At 43.1% G+C, this 15,384-nt stretch overlaps 1 protein-coding gene across 1 annotated transcript in view; it reads left to right on the top strand.

Annotated features, from left to right (window-relative positions):
* Positions 1–6,428: 6,428 nt before the first annotated feature.
* The window catches only part of ATP8B1 (ATPase phospholipid transporting 8B1), a 92,193-nt gene continuing 83,237 nt past the window's right edge, over positions 6,429–15,384 (top strand). Inside the window, exon 1 of the mRNA XM_081317019.1 lies at positions 6,429–6,638. The gene's annotated coding sequence lies outside the window, so the exon portion shown is untranslated. The remainder of the gene's footprint in view (positions 6,639–15,384) is intronic.

Here is a 15,384-nt window from a genome sequence, read left to right as displayed (position 1 = left end):
CAGCTCCCTTTGTTCCTGGAGGAAGCTGATTATCTGGACCAGTACCAATCGGGTTTCAGGCCCGGGTACAGCACGGAGATGGCATTGGTCGTGCTGGTGAATGATCTCTGGCGGACTCGGGACAGGGGTTGTTCCTCTGTCCTAGTCCTATTAGACCTCTCAGCGGCTTTTGATACCATCGACCATGGTATCTTGCTGCGGCATCTCAGGGGGTTGGGAGTGGGAGGCACTGTTCTTCAGTGGTTCTCCTCCTACCTTCTGGGACGTTCGCAGTCGGTGTTGGCAGGGGGCTAGAGGTCGACCTATGATGATACCCAGCTTTTCATTTCAACCCCAAACCACCCCAGTGATGCCCTCGACGTGATGTCCCATTGCCTGGAGGCGGTCCGGGTCTGGATGGGGAGGAACAGGCTTCGGCTCAACCCTGACAAGACCAGCCAAACCCAAATCCTGCAACTGTTCTTAATATTTTTAGTCTCCAGGCCTTTAATCATCTTAGTTGCTCTTCTCTGCACTTTTTCCAAAGTCTCAACATCTTTTTTGTAATGTGATGAGCAAACCTGGATGCAGTATTCCAGGTGTGGCCTTACTAAGGTTTTATAAAGTGGTACTAATATTTCACCTGATTTTGATCCTGTGCCTCTGTTTATACAAACCAAGGATGGTATTAGCTTTTTTGGCTGTTGCCGCACACGGCTGACACATTTTTAAGTGATTGCCCACTAGGACTCCAAGGTTCCTCTCACAGTTACTGCTTTTGTTTTTGTTTTGTTTTTTTTATTTTGAGGCATCCAGATTAAGAGACCGTGAGAAGCAGCCAGAGAAGAAAACCAGTGGATGTAAGAAGAAGCAAATCAGCCTGCAGCTGAAAGGACATGGAAAACAAAAACATTTCAAGACTTTGCCTTTAGATGCTTGCTAAAAATGTGCTTGGGAATTTTCAAGACTGTTGTCAAGTCCCATGTAATTGGCAAACCTCAAACAGAAAGCAAATAGATTTCAGAGTGGCACCTTTAATACTAGTGATCTTGGTATAGTCAAAAGCCAAAAACCTCCCTTGTGGAAACATATTTTTAGAAATTGACTAATTAAGTGATTATGTAGCCATCCAATCAGCCTTAGGCAAGGAAGGCCCACTTCTATATCCTCAGGTGCCACCTCATTCTTTAAACAAGGGCTTGGTAATCAGGATTATAGCAATAGCACTTAGAGTTATATATTGCTCCATAGTGCTTTACAATTTACAGTATCAGCATATTTTCCCCAATCTGGGTCCTCATTTTACTGACTTCAGAAAGATGGAAGGCTGAGTCAACCTTGAGCTGGTGAGAATCAAACTGCTGGCAGTCAGCAGAATTAGCCTGCAATACTGCATTCTAATGCATTCTATGTCTATACATAGTGTTACAACAACTTTCAAGTTAGCATGACTTTGAATGAGCCATTATGGCTACAATGCTGCAAAAAATACAAAGAGTCTCTAGAAGGCAGCAAAGAAATATAGAACATTCTAATTTTTTGCAATACTAGTCTCTAAGTTGATGGAAGTCCATAAGAGTCTAGTAGGTCCTAATGGAGGCCATAATCTTCTAAAATGGGATTTCCTAAACTTGGCAACTTTAAGACACATGGACTTCAACTCCCAGAATTCCCCAACCAGCATTACTAAGAAAGTCCATGTGTCTTAAAGTTGTTAAGGTTGGGAAATCCTGTTCTAAAACCAATATGTACGCCATTGCATCTACTATAATCTTAGCAACACTTTTGCAGTCCTGAATATAGGCTATCTTCCATAATTATGCCTGGAATATAAAAAGTATTGTTTTGGTGAATGGCTTAAATATTTCAAACAGGTTCTCTAAAAATCCATAAGACAGTAACACTCTTGTATGAACTGCAGCATTCAAACAAGTAAAAGTATTACTAGGTGATCAGTGTACCAGAGCTAGTTACTCTTTTGTCTACATATATAACACGAGTTCTCACAATATTTGGCAATCTTCCAAGATTTGAAAGCCATGTTTCTTACATTATTACTTAATCTGAGAAATTTTAGGAATGTACAGGGCTGTTTTAATCAAAATAACTCTTTTTCTGCAGAGTGAAAGTGTTCATTATAAGCACATAATGGAGAATAGTATTTTATATATGTGGAGAAGCACTACAGGTTCTTGCAGCACACCCTGAATTGTGCAAGGCACCAATGTTCCTTCACCTTATATCCCCTGTAAAAACAAAACTACAGCTGCCACGACTTTCTGTCTGCTAGCTCCCTTTGATGAAAAGTTTTGTGCCCTCACATCTGGCTAGGTCAATGTTTGAATGAATACCAGGTCCCCACCTTTTGTCCTGACAACAGATGTATAAACATTTCTCAGATGAATGGGAGGTGAGTGAAAGGCTATAATTCTTCAAAACACTTCAGGAAGAATTTGTAGCTATGCTTCTGAATTTGATTTATATTGCTTTTTTGTTTTTCTATGTCTGCAGTGCACACCATTGCTGAGACACATTTTAAATTCAGCTCAAGAATTCCAAATAAAAGTCTTGATAGTTTGGATGCAATATGTGATTTCCAAGTTCCTTTGGTGAAACTGCCAAACGTTTAACATATATAATTATATGTTAGAATTATAATATCAAATTATATTATTTAAGGTCAACCTATTTTCCAAAGCACCTGATAGCAGGACAAGAAGCAATGGATGGAAACTAATCAAGGAGAGAAGCAACCTAGAATTAAGGAGAAATTTCCTGACAGTTGGAATGACTTGCCTTCAAAAGTCGTGGGTGCTCCAAAACTGGAGGTTTTTAAGAAGAGACTGGACAACCATTTTTCTAGAATGGTATATTTCCTGCCTGAGTAGTGGGTTGAAGATCTCTGAGGTTCCTTCCAACTCTGTTATTCTGTTATAATACAGGCCTGTCGTAAACAATATTGGTAGTCCTCAACTTACAACCATTTATTTAGCCACTGTTTGTGTTATAATAAAAAGTATAACTTATGACTGGTCCTAAGTTGCAGCATCCCCATGTCATGTTATCATTCCCAGCTGTCTTTTGACAGGCAAAGTCAAGGGGTGGTAGCTGGATTGGCTTAATGACCACATCATTCATTTAACAACTGCAGTGATTCACTCAATAATAGCAAAACAGATCATATAATTGGGCATAACTCACTTAACTGCCTTTTTATTTTATTTGTTTTTATAAACCGCCCTTCTCCCGAGGGACTCGGGGCGGTGTACAGAGTAAGGTAGGCAAACATAATGAAACAGTACTGAAAAACAATAAACAAAACAAACTGGGACCCCAATTAGAGCTATCAAGCCAGGCCGGACTGCTGGAATAGGTAAGTCTTCAAGTCGCGCCGGAAGGTGCGGAGGTCGGGGGCCATCCGGATTTCAGTTGGTAAGCAGTTCCAGAGGGCTGGCGCACCCACTGAGAATGCCCTCCCCCTGGGGGCCACCAGCCGACATTCCTTGAGCGGTGGCACCCTGAGGAGGCCCTCTCTGTGGGAGCGCACAGGGCGGTGGGGTGTTGACATTGCCTTGCTTAGCAAGGGGAATCCTCGTCCCAATTGTGGTCGTAAATCAAGGATTACTTGTATCTGCTGTATCAGGGGTCCCCAACCCCCGGTCCGTGGACCAGTAGTGGGCCGCGGCATGCCAGCAACTGGCCCACACAAACAAGCAAAGCCCCATCCACGGGATGCTGCCAGCACACAAAACCACACCCTCTCTGGTCCACGGAAAAACATCTCTCTACGTAACCAGTCCCTGGTGCCCAAAAGGTTGGGGACCTCTGCTATATCATGCACACTCATGCCTTGGTGTTTTTTTTTCTCTCCTATACCATCGCTATTCAAAGCTATAGGAAGATGCTCCTAGCATCCAGATCTAGGACAATGAAGACTTTTCAAGCATAGAGAGAAGAAAGTGGAATTAGGATCAAGCAATGACCTTATTATCATGAACCATTTCATGCAGTGTGAACAATAAATGACTGGGAAAAAGACAGATATTAACTTGTTCTGTGTGACTAGTTTAACTTCTGCGCATTGTGCTAAGGCTGTATCATGGTTTGTTCACTTCTGACCTGTAGGATGTGAAAAGTACCTACATTTCACTTGCTTCATTCCAAAACTTCCATTAAGCAGAGGTTTCCAAACAGTCTGTTGGATTTGTTGGAGACTTTATTTATTTATTTATTTATTTATTTATTTATTTATTTATTTATTTATTTAAATTCATTTTATATACCGCCCTATTCCCGAAGGACTCAGGGCGGTTTACAGGGCAAAGTTAAAAGACAATATAAAAATTAAAATTAAATTAAAATTAAATTAAATAACAATTAATAGCCCAAAAAGTTAAAAAAATTAAAAAGTTAAAACCCCTCAGTCCAGGCCAGATAAATTAAATAACCAGGTTTTTAGGTCCCGGTAAAACGAACGAAGGTCGGGGGCGGTCCGGAGTTCCACAGGCAGATCGTTCCATAGGGCAGGTGCGCCCACAGAGAACGCCCTTCCTCTGGGGATCACCCGCCGGCACTCCCTAACCGGCGGCACCCTAAGGAGGCCCTCCCTGTGGGAGCGCACAGGACGATGGGAAATTGATGCTGGCAGCATGTGCTCCCTAAGATAAACTGGGCCCATGCCATTTAGGGCTTTAGGACAAGGCAACTGATTTGTAAAATGCTCTTTTAAAACTGAGGGGCTGCATTGCTTCTGGAAGCAGCTTTTAAGAGGCACTTCCCTTAGAGATCAAAGAGAAGCAATCTTCTGAAATGTTTTAAAACCCTAATGGCTTACCAAGTCATGTGAGTCATTGTGACTTGAAATCGTGGTTTAGCATGTGTAGCTGTGATTTAATCATCAAGCCATGATAAGCAACGCCCACACTTTGGCAGTTATTGAACCACAAAGACCAGGCTGGTAGATAACGGCAGCAGCAGCAATTCAAATTAGCGCGTGGTTCATTCTTAGGCTGAAAAGTGGTAGGTTTGGGGCAGAATGGAGAAAATAGATAAAATCATGAGTAATTGGTTTTCATGCAATTATAAAACAAATGGATCCCAAATCAGAAAAAGGATCAGAGAGGCGAAAAACACCGTAATGGCTCATATTCTTCTAGGCATCCTAGCAGTATACTATCGGGAGGCTTGGACCCTCTTCCCCACATTTTGCAAAACACCTCCTTTTCAGTCCTTTTCTTTCTCTGCTCCCTACTGGGATCCTGTTAAGTTAGAACAATTAATCAGTGGAACCAGGGCTTTTTTTTGGTCATAGAATGCTCAGAACGGAGTTCCAGCACCTTTTTGGGATGGAACCTTGTAGGGTAGGCAAGGTGGTTTGTATGACATGTGTGAGTTCCGGCACCTTTTTTTTTTTTTTTCAAAAAAAGCACTGAGTGGAACAACCTGCCTCCAGAAGCTGTGAATGCTCCAACGCTGGAAGTTTTTAAGAAGAGATGGACAGCCATTTGTCTGAAATGGTATAGGTCACAGGTCTGCAACCCGCGGCTCCGGAGCCGCATGCGGCTCTTCCAGCAGTCTCCTGCGGCTCCCAGTCCTCTGCCATGTGCAGTCCAAAAAAAAAAAAGTGGGACTAAAAAAGTTCAACCAATCAATTCAAATATGCAGGGTAGGTGCATATCTCGCCTTGGCTCCACTCTTCAGTCAAACCCTGTTCTGCGCGTGCACGTATGTACGCGCATGCGCACACATTTCTTTGCGGCTCCCAGTTTTTCCTTTTGTGAGGGAACCGGTTCCGAGTGGCTCTTTCACTGTTTCAGGTTGCTGACCCCTGGTATAGGGTTTCCTGCCTGAGCAGGAGTTGGACTAGATGACCTCCAAGGTCCCTTCCAACATTGTTGTTGTTGTTATTGTTGTTGTTATTATTATTATTATTATTAGTAGTAGTAGTAGTAGTAGTCGTAGTAGTAGTCGCTTCAGGCGCAGGAGAAATAATATTACACACCTGGGATTCCCCTCAGCGGCCCCAAACAGATTTCCCCACCAATACCCCAACGCGCAAGCGCGCTCCTGAGAGTCCACCGGCTAGCCAGGTGCGGGCGCGTGCCTGTGGCGCTTTTTTTTCGCACCTGTTCCTGCGCCCCCGACGCGCGCGCCTCCCACGGCCGCTCTCTCTCTCTCTCTCTCTCTCTCCCGGGGCGAGGCGAGGCGCGGCAGGGGGCGGCGCAGCCCGCTTACCTGAGCGAGTCACGTGGGCGCTTCCCGGCCAAGGGGGTGGGCTTTTTGCTTGTCAGAGGTGTCGGGGAGGGACGTCGAGGGAGGGGTGCCTGTGTGAGTGTGTGTGTGTGCGTGCGTGCGCGCGCGCGCTCCTTCCTCTTCTCCCGGAGTCTCCAAACTGGCCCCGTCTCCGCTGGCTTCGCCTCTTCCAGCCTCCTGGGTTCTCCCGGCGGGGAAGGAAAACGTCTTCCGCGAGGAGACGAGAGGAAAAGAAAGGAGGAGGAGGAGGAGAGGAAACTTGGAAAACTTGTTCGTCAACTCCGCCGGCTCTGCAGCCGCTTGTGGCCGGGGCGAGAGAGCGAGGGAGCGCACGAGCGGGAGCATGAGAGCCAACTAAGTGAGCGACGGCCGCAAAAGGGGGTTCCGCTTGGAGGCGCCGGGGGGGGGTAAGCGTAGGGACGGCGAGGGGTGGGGGTGGGAAGGAGGGGTGCCGCCGATCGGGTTAGCGAAAGGGCGGGGAGGGAAGCTTTCCCGGGCTTTTGTTCTCACCTGACAGTCCTCTTCTCGGCAGTCGCCCTCCCGTTTCTCCAGATGGACCTGTCGACGGAGTGGACTACAAGTCCCATCTGCCTCGCTGCCCTCAGCGTGACAGACTAGAGGCTATTGGGGAAGCATTTGGCGGGCACCCAGGTTGGCGAGGGAGCCGGACAGCAAGAGGGGCGTCAGGTGCTGACTTGAGGGGATTGCTGAGTGTCTCTTTCCCCCCACCCCCCCACCCTTCCTGCTCCCTTCTCCCCTGATCTTTGGTATGGAGAATGTTTTTCTCGTGTTTTGCCCTTGTTGGCGTGGGTTTGTGCGGGCAAAATTGTGCCCCTTGTACGGGCCCGTTGAACATGTGATAGACAACTTGTAGTCTGGCCTTGAACTAGTAACTTTGTGCAAAGTGCAGATAAGTGTGCATGTGCGAGAGGAATAAACCAAATTACATTCTGGCTCTGATTTACTCACCCTCCCTTTAATACTTAATCTAGTGATCAACTTGTTTTCTCCAAACTGTGCCATTGGTAAATGTCAAATATATATATATATATCTTCCATCTATAGTTTCTCAGATGAATCTTCTCCGGCTTCAGGCTTGAGGATTCCTCTGGCTGCTGTTTCTTTATTCCTGTCATTATATGGATTGACAGCCCATAGGCTGACCTAATCCTGCTAGTGCCTGGTGCAAATGGCCAGATGTTGAGCAAGTGATTTTGCGGATATTCCAAGGAGATTTGTTGTTATTCAGTTGATTTAAGAGCACAGATACATCTTTGCCCATTGCTTTTGCATTTTTCACATTTATATTGCGTCCACATGACGCAGTAGAGTTGCTTAGTTTGAGGTTCGCTCATTATACTATTTGAAACTAGTTGGTGTGGTTAGTTTATGGCTCACTGGGCTGTGGGGATCCAGTCAGATGAATATAAAAGTAGGATTTAGCTAAGAGTGGATTAGCATATTTGGCAAACAAATCTTTGCTTTTAATAGTTTCTATTAAAAGTGTTCATGTATATAATATGAAATACATTGAAAGAAAAAATGTAGCAAATGTGGAAAAGAAAAAAGGAAAAAAGAGGCAAAGAAAAAAGAAAAGATGAAAAAAGATATAAACAATTGGCTTTCCGTCTTTCTCTTTGCAGTTACACATATGATTCCAGAAAGAATTAGTTGGTTATTAGTATGACAAATTTGAATTGTATGATTTTTCAAGATATTTATTTATTTATCTGCTGCGTATCTCATTTTGAAGTGACTTTAAAGTTAAGACATGGAACAAAATTAACATGAGAGAAATTAAAATTGTCACTGTTGGGGAAAATTTCTATGATAAAATGGTGCTTTTGTTTCAGACAATACCTTATTTGACAATTGAACCATTCAAGCAAGGGCAAACACAATCTTAATAATGTAGGATACTTAGAAATTTCAAGGATGCACAAAGCCCTGTTCCTGGGACCCAATGAAAAGTATTCTCTCATCTTCCACCCCCTCCCCATCCTTTCGTTTAATGGATTCATGCATAGACCGTGGCTTTTGTTATTGCTGGTTTTATTATATTATATTTATATTTATTAAATTTTTATACCGCCCTTCTCCCGAAGGACTCAGGGCAATAAATATCAAAATACAAAATACAAAAGTTAAAAAAGATTAAATAATTATGCCCAATATAATACAGTAATTAAAAGCTATGTTAAAACCCAAACCCATCAGACCAGGCCGGCTTGTTCAAATAAATAGGTTTTTAGATTGCGTCGGAAGGAGCGAAGGTCTGGGGCCATCCGGAGCTCAACCGGCAAGCGGTTCCACAGGTCTGGCGCGCGCACAGAGAACGCCCTCCCCCTGGGGGCCACCAATCGACATTCTCTGATCTGAGGCACCCTGAGGAGGCCCTTTCTGTGGGAGCGCACTGGACGGAGGGAGGTTGACGCCAGAAGCAGGTGCTGCCGTAGGTAATCCGGGCCCATGCCATGTAGGGCTTTATAGGTCATTACCAGCACCTTGAATCTCACCCGGAGGGCAACTGGAAGCCAATGCAGCTCGCGGAGCAGAGGTGTAACATGGGAGTATCGGGAGACCCCCAACACCACTCGCGCAGCTGCATTCTGCACCAGTTGAAGCCTCCGAGTGGTCCTCAAGGGCAGCCCCATGTAGGGAGCGTTGCAGTAGTCCAAACGAGAGGTCACGAGCGCATGAGTGACTGTACGCAAGGCATCCCGGTCCTTAGCTTAGCTTTCTCTATTTTTATTATGTTCAGTGTATTTTTTTTAAAAAAATGTGAATAGAAGTCATCAAAGAATAGCATTAGAAACTATCTTTAAAAGTCATTTTTACCTTATTGCTGTATTCTAAAAAAGTAAAATCCACATTCAAAACCATTTGGCTATAATATTAAATGTTATTCAAATTCAGTTGTTTTGCCCCTATTTACAGAAAAATAGCATGTACAGCTTTTGCACAATCAGTAGACTTGAATGAGCCTTAGGTTTTCAGAAGTACCCCCTCCCATGGTGGCAATTTCATGGGGAAAACAAAAACATAGAATCATAAGGATGGAAGAGATCTCAGAGATCTTCTAGTCCAGTCTTCTGCTCAGGGCATGAGCCTTATAGGGGTGTCAAACTCAATTTCATTGAGGGCCGCATCAGCATTGCGGTTGCCCTCAGGGGGCCGGGTGGGTGTGGCCTACTGGGTGGGCGTGGCCAGCTCTACATCATTCGCATCAAGGGTGCCTATGGGGGCCTGGGCAAGAGTGGGACAGATCTGAGGGTCTCTGGCAGGAGGAGGGTCTCTGGGCCAGGGCCAAGGCAGCAGGGGCCGTTCCCTCACTGTTTCCAGGATGGCTTCGCGGGCCTCATGAAACCACTTCGCAGGCCGGATCCGGCCCCCGGGCCTTGTGTTTGACATGTCTGCCTTATACCATCCCAGTCAAATGGATGTCCAGTCTACTTTTGAAAATCTCCATTGACCCATAACTCCAGGAGGCAATTGATTAATTGTTCTCACGTCAGAAAATTTCTTCTTCCTTCTAGCTTTGATTTCTCTTTAATCAACTTCCCCCATCCTCAGGTGCTGTGGAGAATAAGTAAATCCTTTGTGAGAGCCCCTCAACCATTAGAAGACCGTTATCATGTCCCCCTAATGATAATCCTTTTCTGTAATAGGCTAGAAGATATACCTAGCTCCTTCAACCATTCATCCTATAATTTGGCCTCTAGATCCTTTGCTGGCTGATTAAATTTTGCAGGGTGAGGAAGATTGGGTGGAGTTGCTGAAACCTCAAACAGGAGCTCTTGACACTGCAACTTTTTGCTGCAGGGCTATTCTTGAATGTGGGGTGTGTGTACTTTGCACTCACCCACGTTGTACAGTTATTTGTGGATAGGCACAATTAAACAGAGTGATTGCCTTCATTCTAAGACATAATATGATTTGTTCCGTTTGCATACATTTAGCTATCGTGTGTGGCTTTGTATTGTAAGAAGAAAGCCGAAGATGCCTTATTCAATAAACAGAGATTTCTTCATGGATGAATAATGGGAATTTAAGCTTTTATTACAGAACGAAAATAGCTGTTCAGGAAGATTGGTGTAGAAATCCTTCCTTGGTGTATGTTGCTTAGCTCAAGAGATATCTGTTGGTGATTCAGCAGAGCAGGAATTTCAGCAAGTTCCAACCAGACCCGAAAAGTGAGGTTGGTCTGGAGATACCACTGTTTAGTTCAGAATTCAGCGTGACCTTCTTCAAATATGTACATTATTTACCCAGAGTTTCAGATTTTTCCATGTTAGACATGGCAAGTAAATATAATTGTTTTCAGATGTGAAGGGAGGTTATTTTCCATTAAACAACAATTAGAAGTTGTCTGGGTTGGTGAAATTGTGACTTTTACCCCTGTCCCTGACTGTATTACTATTGGCCCCTTGGCATTAAAACAATACAAATTTAATTTTTTTTTCTCTAGGAAAAATTATGTAGTGAACATGTTGGGACTGGCACAATTCATGTTTTGTTTCCATAAGTAAGTATAGCTTGTAGCAGTGTTTTTTTTAAAGCATCCAGGCTAATTAACTTTAATTAAAGACTATATTGGATAACAAATTAGATCAGAGTTTAACCACATCATGTCAATTTTTAGCACGCTAGAGTTGAACTGAATTGAGGAACATTTTCTAAAATTATGGGATGCTTTAGAGCACGGGTGTCAAACTCGCCATATCACATGATGTGTCGCGACGTATCGTGACTTGTTTTTACATTGTCAGAGCTGGGGTGGGTGCGGCCTCCGCATGATGCAACCGGCCCGTGGGGCTGGCAGTTTGACACCCCTGCTTTAGAGCCAGGTTGATTTCTTGGCAGCAATATAGAAATGGTTTGTCATTACCTTAAAGGGTTGCCCCCCCTTTTTTGAGATTTCCTAGTACTCTCCTATCCCCATATACTAACTAGCTCTGACTCTGCTTAGTGTTTTTCAAAATTAATCAGGTTCTTCTCCATCTTTGGATAATATTTCTGCTAAAAGGTTTACAGTGGTCATAAGAACATCAAAGAGTATGTACTGCCTCTGAATAGCAACAAAATAGAAGAAACTACACTAATGGAAGTATGATATGATATGAATGTTTTCCCCACATTTAAGCATTTTATGTTTATTCAGTCAGTGAAAGCAACTGAAACCACAAATCTGTACACCTTTAGGTATTTTGAATTACACATGCGTGTAATAAACATGCAAAGGATTAAATTGGAAATCGGATCTCCTAAGCAAACTACAATATACGAGAATTGTCCCACTACATTCAGTTTATTTTGAATGTAGAATTGTGTTTGAACAGAAATCTGAGAAGTTTTGCCAAACAATGGAAGTCAATCTACAATTCTTTTAAGCGACTCAAGACAATAAAGTAGATTTTCTACCGTAGAGAGAATTTTGTTTTTGCAAAATAAACTGTTGCAAATAAAAGGACAATGAATTATATGTAGGAGAAATAATCTGTTTACTAGGTCTGAAATAAATCAAGTGATGCTCTTTAAGAAGACCAATTTCAGCTTATAAAACAATACAAATATATTGAATAAAAAACTATCACTTGGAAAAAGATAAATCAGTTTGAGTTTGATCTTCTAATCAACTTTTTAGTTTAGTTTTATTAAATTTTTATACCGCCCTTCTCCCGAAGGACTCAGGGCGGTGTACAGGGCAATAAATATCAGAATATAAATACAAAAGTTAAAAGAAGTTAAAAGAATTAAGTAATCATGCCCAATATAATACAATGATTAAAACTATGTTAAAATTAGATCCAACCCCAAACCCATCAAACCAGGCCAGATTGTTCAAATAAATAAGTTTTTAAATCGCGCCGGAAGGAGCGAAGGTCGGGGACCATCCGGAGCTCAACCGGCAAGGGGTTCCATAGGTCTGGCGCGCCCACAGAGAATGCCCTCCCCCTGGGGGCCACCAATCGACATTCTCTGATCTGAGGCACCCTGAGGAGGCCCTCTCTGTGGGAGCGCACTGGACGGAGGGAAGTTGATGCCGGCAGCAGGTGCTGCCGTAGGTAATCCGGACCCATGCCATGTAGGGCTTTATAGGTCATTACCAGCACCTTGAATCTCACCCGGAGGGCAACTGGCAGCCAATGCAGCTCGCGGAGCAGAGGTGTAACATGGGAGTATCGGGAGACCCTCAACACCACTCGCGCGGCTGCATTCTGCACCAGTTGAAGCCTCCGAGTGGTCCTCAAGGGCAGCCCCATGTAGAGAGCGTTGCAGTAGTCCAAACGAGAGGTCACGAGCACATGAGTGACTGTACGCAAGGCATCCCGGTCTAGATAGGGCCGCAACTGGCGCACCAGGCGAACCTGGGTGAAGGCCCCCCTAGTCACAGCTCCTATATGATCTTCTAAGGAGAGCTGTGAATCTAGAAGGACCCCCAAGTTGCGAGCCCGATCTACGGGGGGTAATAGCTCTTGTACATAATATGAAAATAAGTATCTAGTCTTTGATGGATTTTATATACTGCATACTTTTGTGGGGTAAGCATGTGTGTGTGTGTGTGTGTGTATATATGTATAGTATTTATGTGCGTATGTATAACTATAGCCTTAGTACACCAGGAAGTAATGTCTATTGCATAAGTTTTCATTCACACAGTGTAAAAAGAACATGATGGAAAAATAGTTTCTTGAAAGTCCAAATTTAGAAAGTACGGACAGCGTAAATAACACCATTTGGGGCATTGAACTTAATTGAACCATGTCTACATGGAAGGAAATAATCACAGGTAATTTTCAACTTACAACCATTCATTTGGAGAGTGTTATAAGAGCACTGAATAAAATGACTTACGGTCCTCACATTTATGACTGTTGCAGAGTCCATGTGGTCACATGATTTCAATCCAGGTGCTTGGTATATATTAACAATGGTTTCAGCATCCTGGAGTCATCTGATCATCACGTGACCTTCCCAGCTGGCTTCCCACAAGCAACGTCAATGGGGAAGCTGGCAGAGAAGGTCTCAGCTCACGTTCGTGTGATGTCTGCCTTAATTACCATGGCAAAAAAGGTCATAAAAATGGGGGTGGTCACGTGATGCCTCATTTAGTGACTGCACTGATTAACAAAAAATTTTCTGGTCCCAATTGTGGTTGTAAGTCAAGGACTACCTGTGTTTGCAAAACTCTTGAATGGCTTATTTTGCTATAGTGTGAATTCATACCATCAAACCGGGACTATAAATGGCTTTACTCTGAAGAATGAGTTTTAATTAAGAGTATTTAAGAGCAATAATTACTTGCTTTAAAAAATTATTAACTCTTAAAAACAGTTTTTTTAAAAAAAAAACTAAATTTTTTCACTATGTTCTGCTGCTCTCCTGTGGGAAATTAAAAGTGACTATAGGAATGGAATGGCATTGGAATTGGAATTGGAATTGGAATTGGAATTGGAATTGGAATTGGAATTGAATAACAGAGTTGGAAGGGACCTTGGAGATCTTCTACCTGCTCAGGCAGGAAATCCTGTACTATTTCAGACAAATGGTTGTCCAATCTCTTCTTAAAAACTTCCAGTGTTTCTGGAGGCAATTTGCCCCATTGCCAAGGTGGAGAGCGAGTGGCTTTCGCAGTAGTCAACTTGTACCATTTCTTATTACATTGCCTGTGGTCGCAGTCTAAAAATAACTAAGCAGATGTCTCTGAAGATTTAAGAATGGAATGAAATATGGTTTACTCATATTTTTCATTTTTTTCATCCTCAGTTACTGATTCAAACGTTGTGCTAATTGAATGGATAGATGAATCACACTAAGCGAAAAACAAATAAACTAACTTTGCATTACATGTAAATTAAGGTAGTTGGTTTAATAATCTAAAATAATGGTTTGCTCATTAAGGTCTATTGAAAAAAATCACTATCCGTAGGTTCACTTAACCTTCTGAGCCACAAACAAGCAAACCACTTAACTTTCGTGTAGTAAACTTGGAGTCTAATATTCAGGGGCTTAATATATTTAAGATCACATTTAGTGTGATGTCCAAACTGTAATTTAGAGAGGTGAGAATAAGTCAGAATGAGACTTGCATTCTTATTTATTTATTTATTTATTAAATTTATATGCCACTCATCTCACTTTGTAAAGTGACTCTGGACAGCTTACAATTAAAATAATATAATATATATTTAAAACATTAAATACACAGTCAAGCAGCAAAAAAGGCAGATCAGTACTGTATGGCAGTAGTATCTTCTCAGTTAATCCACCACTCCCATTGAAGACCTCAGGCTAACTGGCAGAGCCAGATTTTAATGCCCTTCCAGAGTCTAAAAGAGTGGGGGCAGACCTCACCTCAAGCAGAAATCTATTCCATAGCGTAGGGGCCAAAGCAGAAAACATTCTCCTTCCAGATTTTGCCAGCCAAAAGTTTTTTACTAATGGGGTTGGTAAAAGTTTCCCCTGTCCAGCCATGTCCGAGTCTAGGGGGCAGCGCTTATCTTAGTTTCTTAGTGAGGGAGCCAGCGTTGTCTGAAGATATTTCCATGGTCATATGGCCAGTATGATTCTCACCAAGGTGCACAGAATGCTATTACCTTCCTACCCAAGTGGTACCTATTTACCTACTTGCATTTGCTAGATGGGCAGGAGCTGGGCCAGGGAATGGGAGCTCACCCAGTCATGCAGTGCTCAGGTCTCTAACCCGGGCTCAACTTTCCAGCTGACAAACTAAACATCTTTAACCACTGAGGCTTCACACACCCTGTGAGGTCTGTAGCATGCCTCTTCTGCTGGACTGAGTGGTCCAGGCTGATAACATTGAAGAGAGATGGTTCCTCAGATAGCCTAGTCCAGGGGTAGGCAACCTCGGCTCTTTTATGACTCATGGACTTCAACTCCCAGAATTCCTGAGTCAGCATAGCTGACTCAGGAATTCTGGGAGTTGAAATCCATGAATCATAAAAGAGCCGAGGTTGCCTACCCCTGGCCTAGTCCCATATCATGCAGGGTTTTAAAGTTGATAACCATACACATCAGTTTCTTATCCAACACATTCATGATGAAGTCCTTGCTTGAAATAGAAACCAATCACAGTTTAATGGAATTTCTAAACCCAAAGAATTGGTGGCCTTTTTCATTTCCTAGTATTGG

This window comes from Vipera berus, assembly GCF_964194415.1.
Source record: "Vipera berus genome assembly, chromosome: 2".
NCBI lineage: Eukaryota > Metazoa > Chordata > Lepidosauria > Squamata > Viperidae > Vipera > Vipera berus.
Note: the sequence above shows the minus strand (reverse complement) of the source record. Positions and strands in the feature narration are given on the sequence as shown.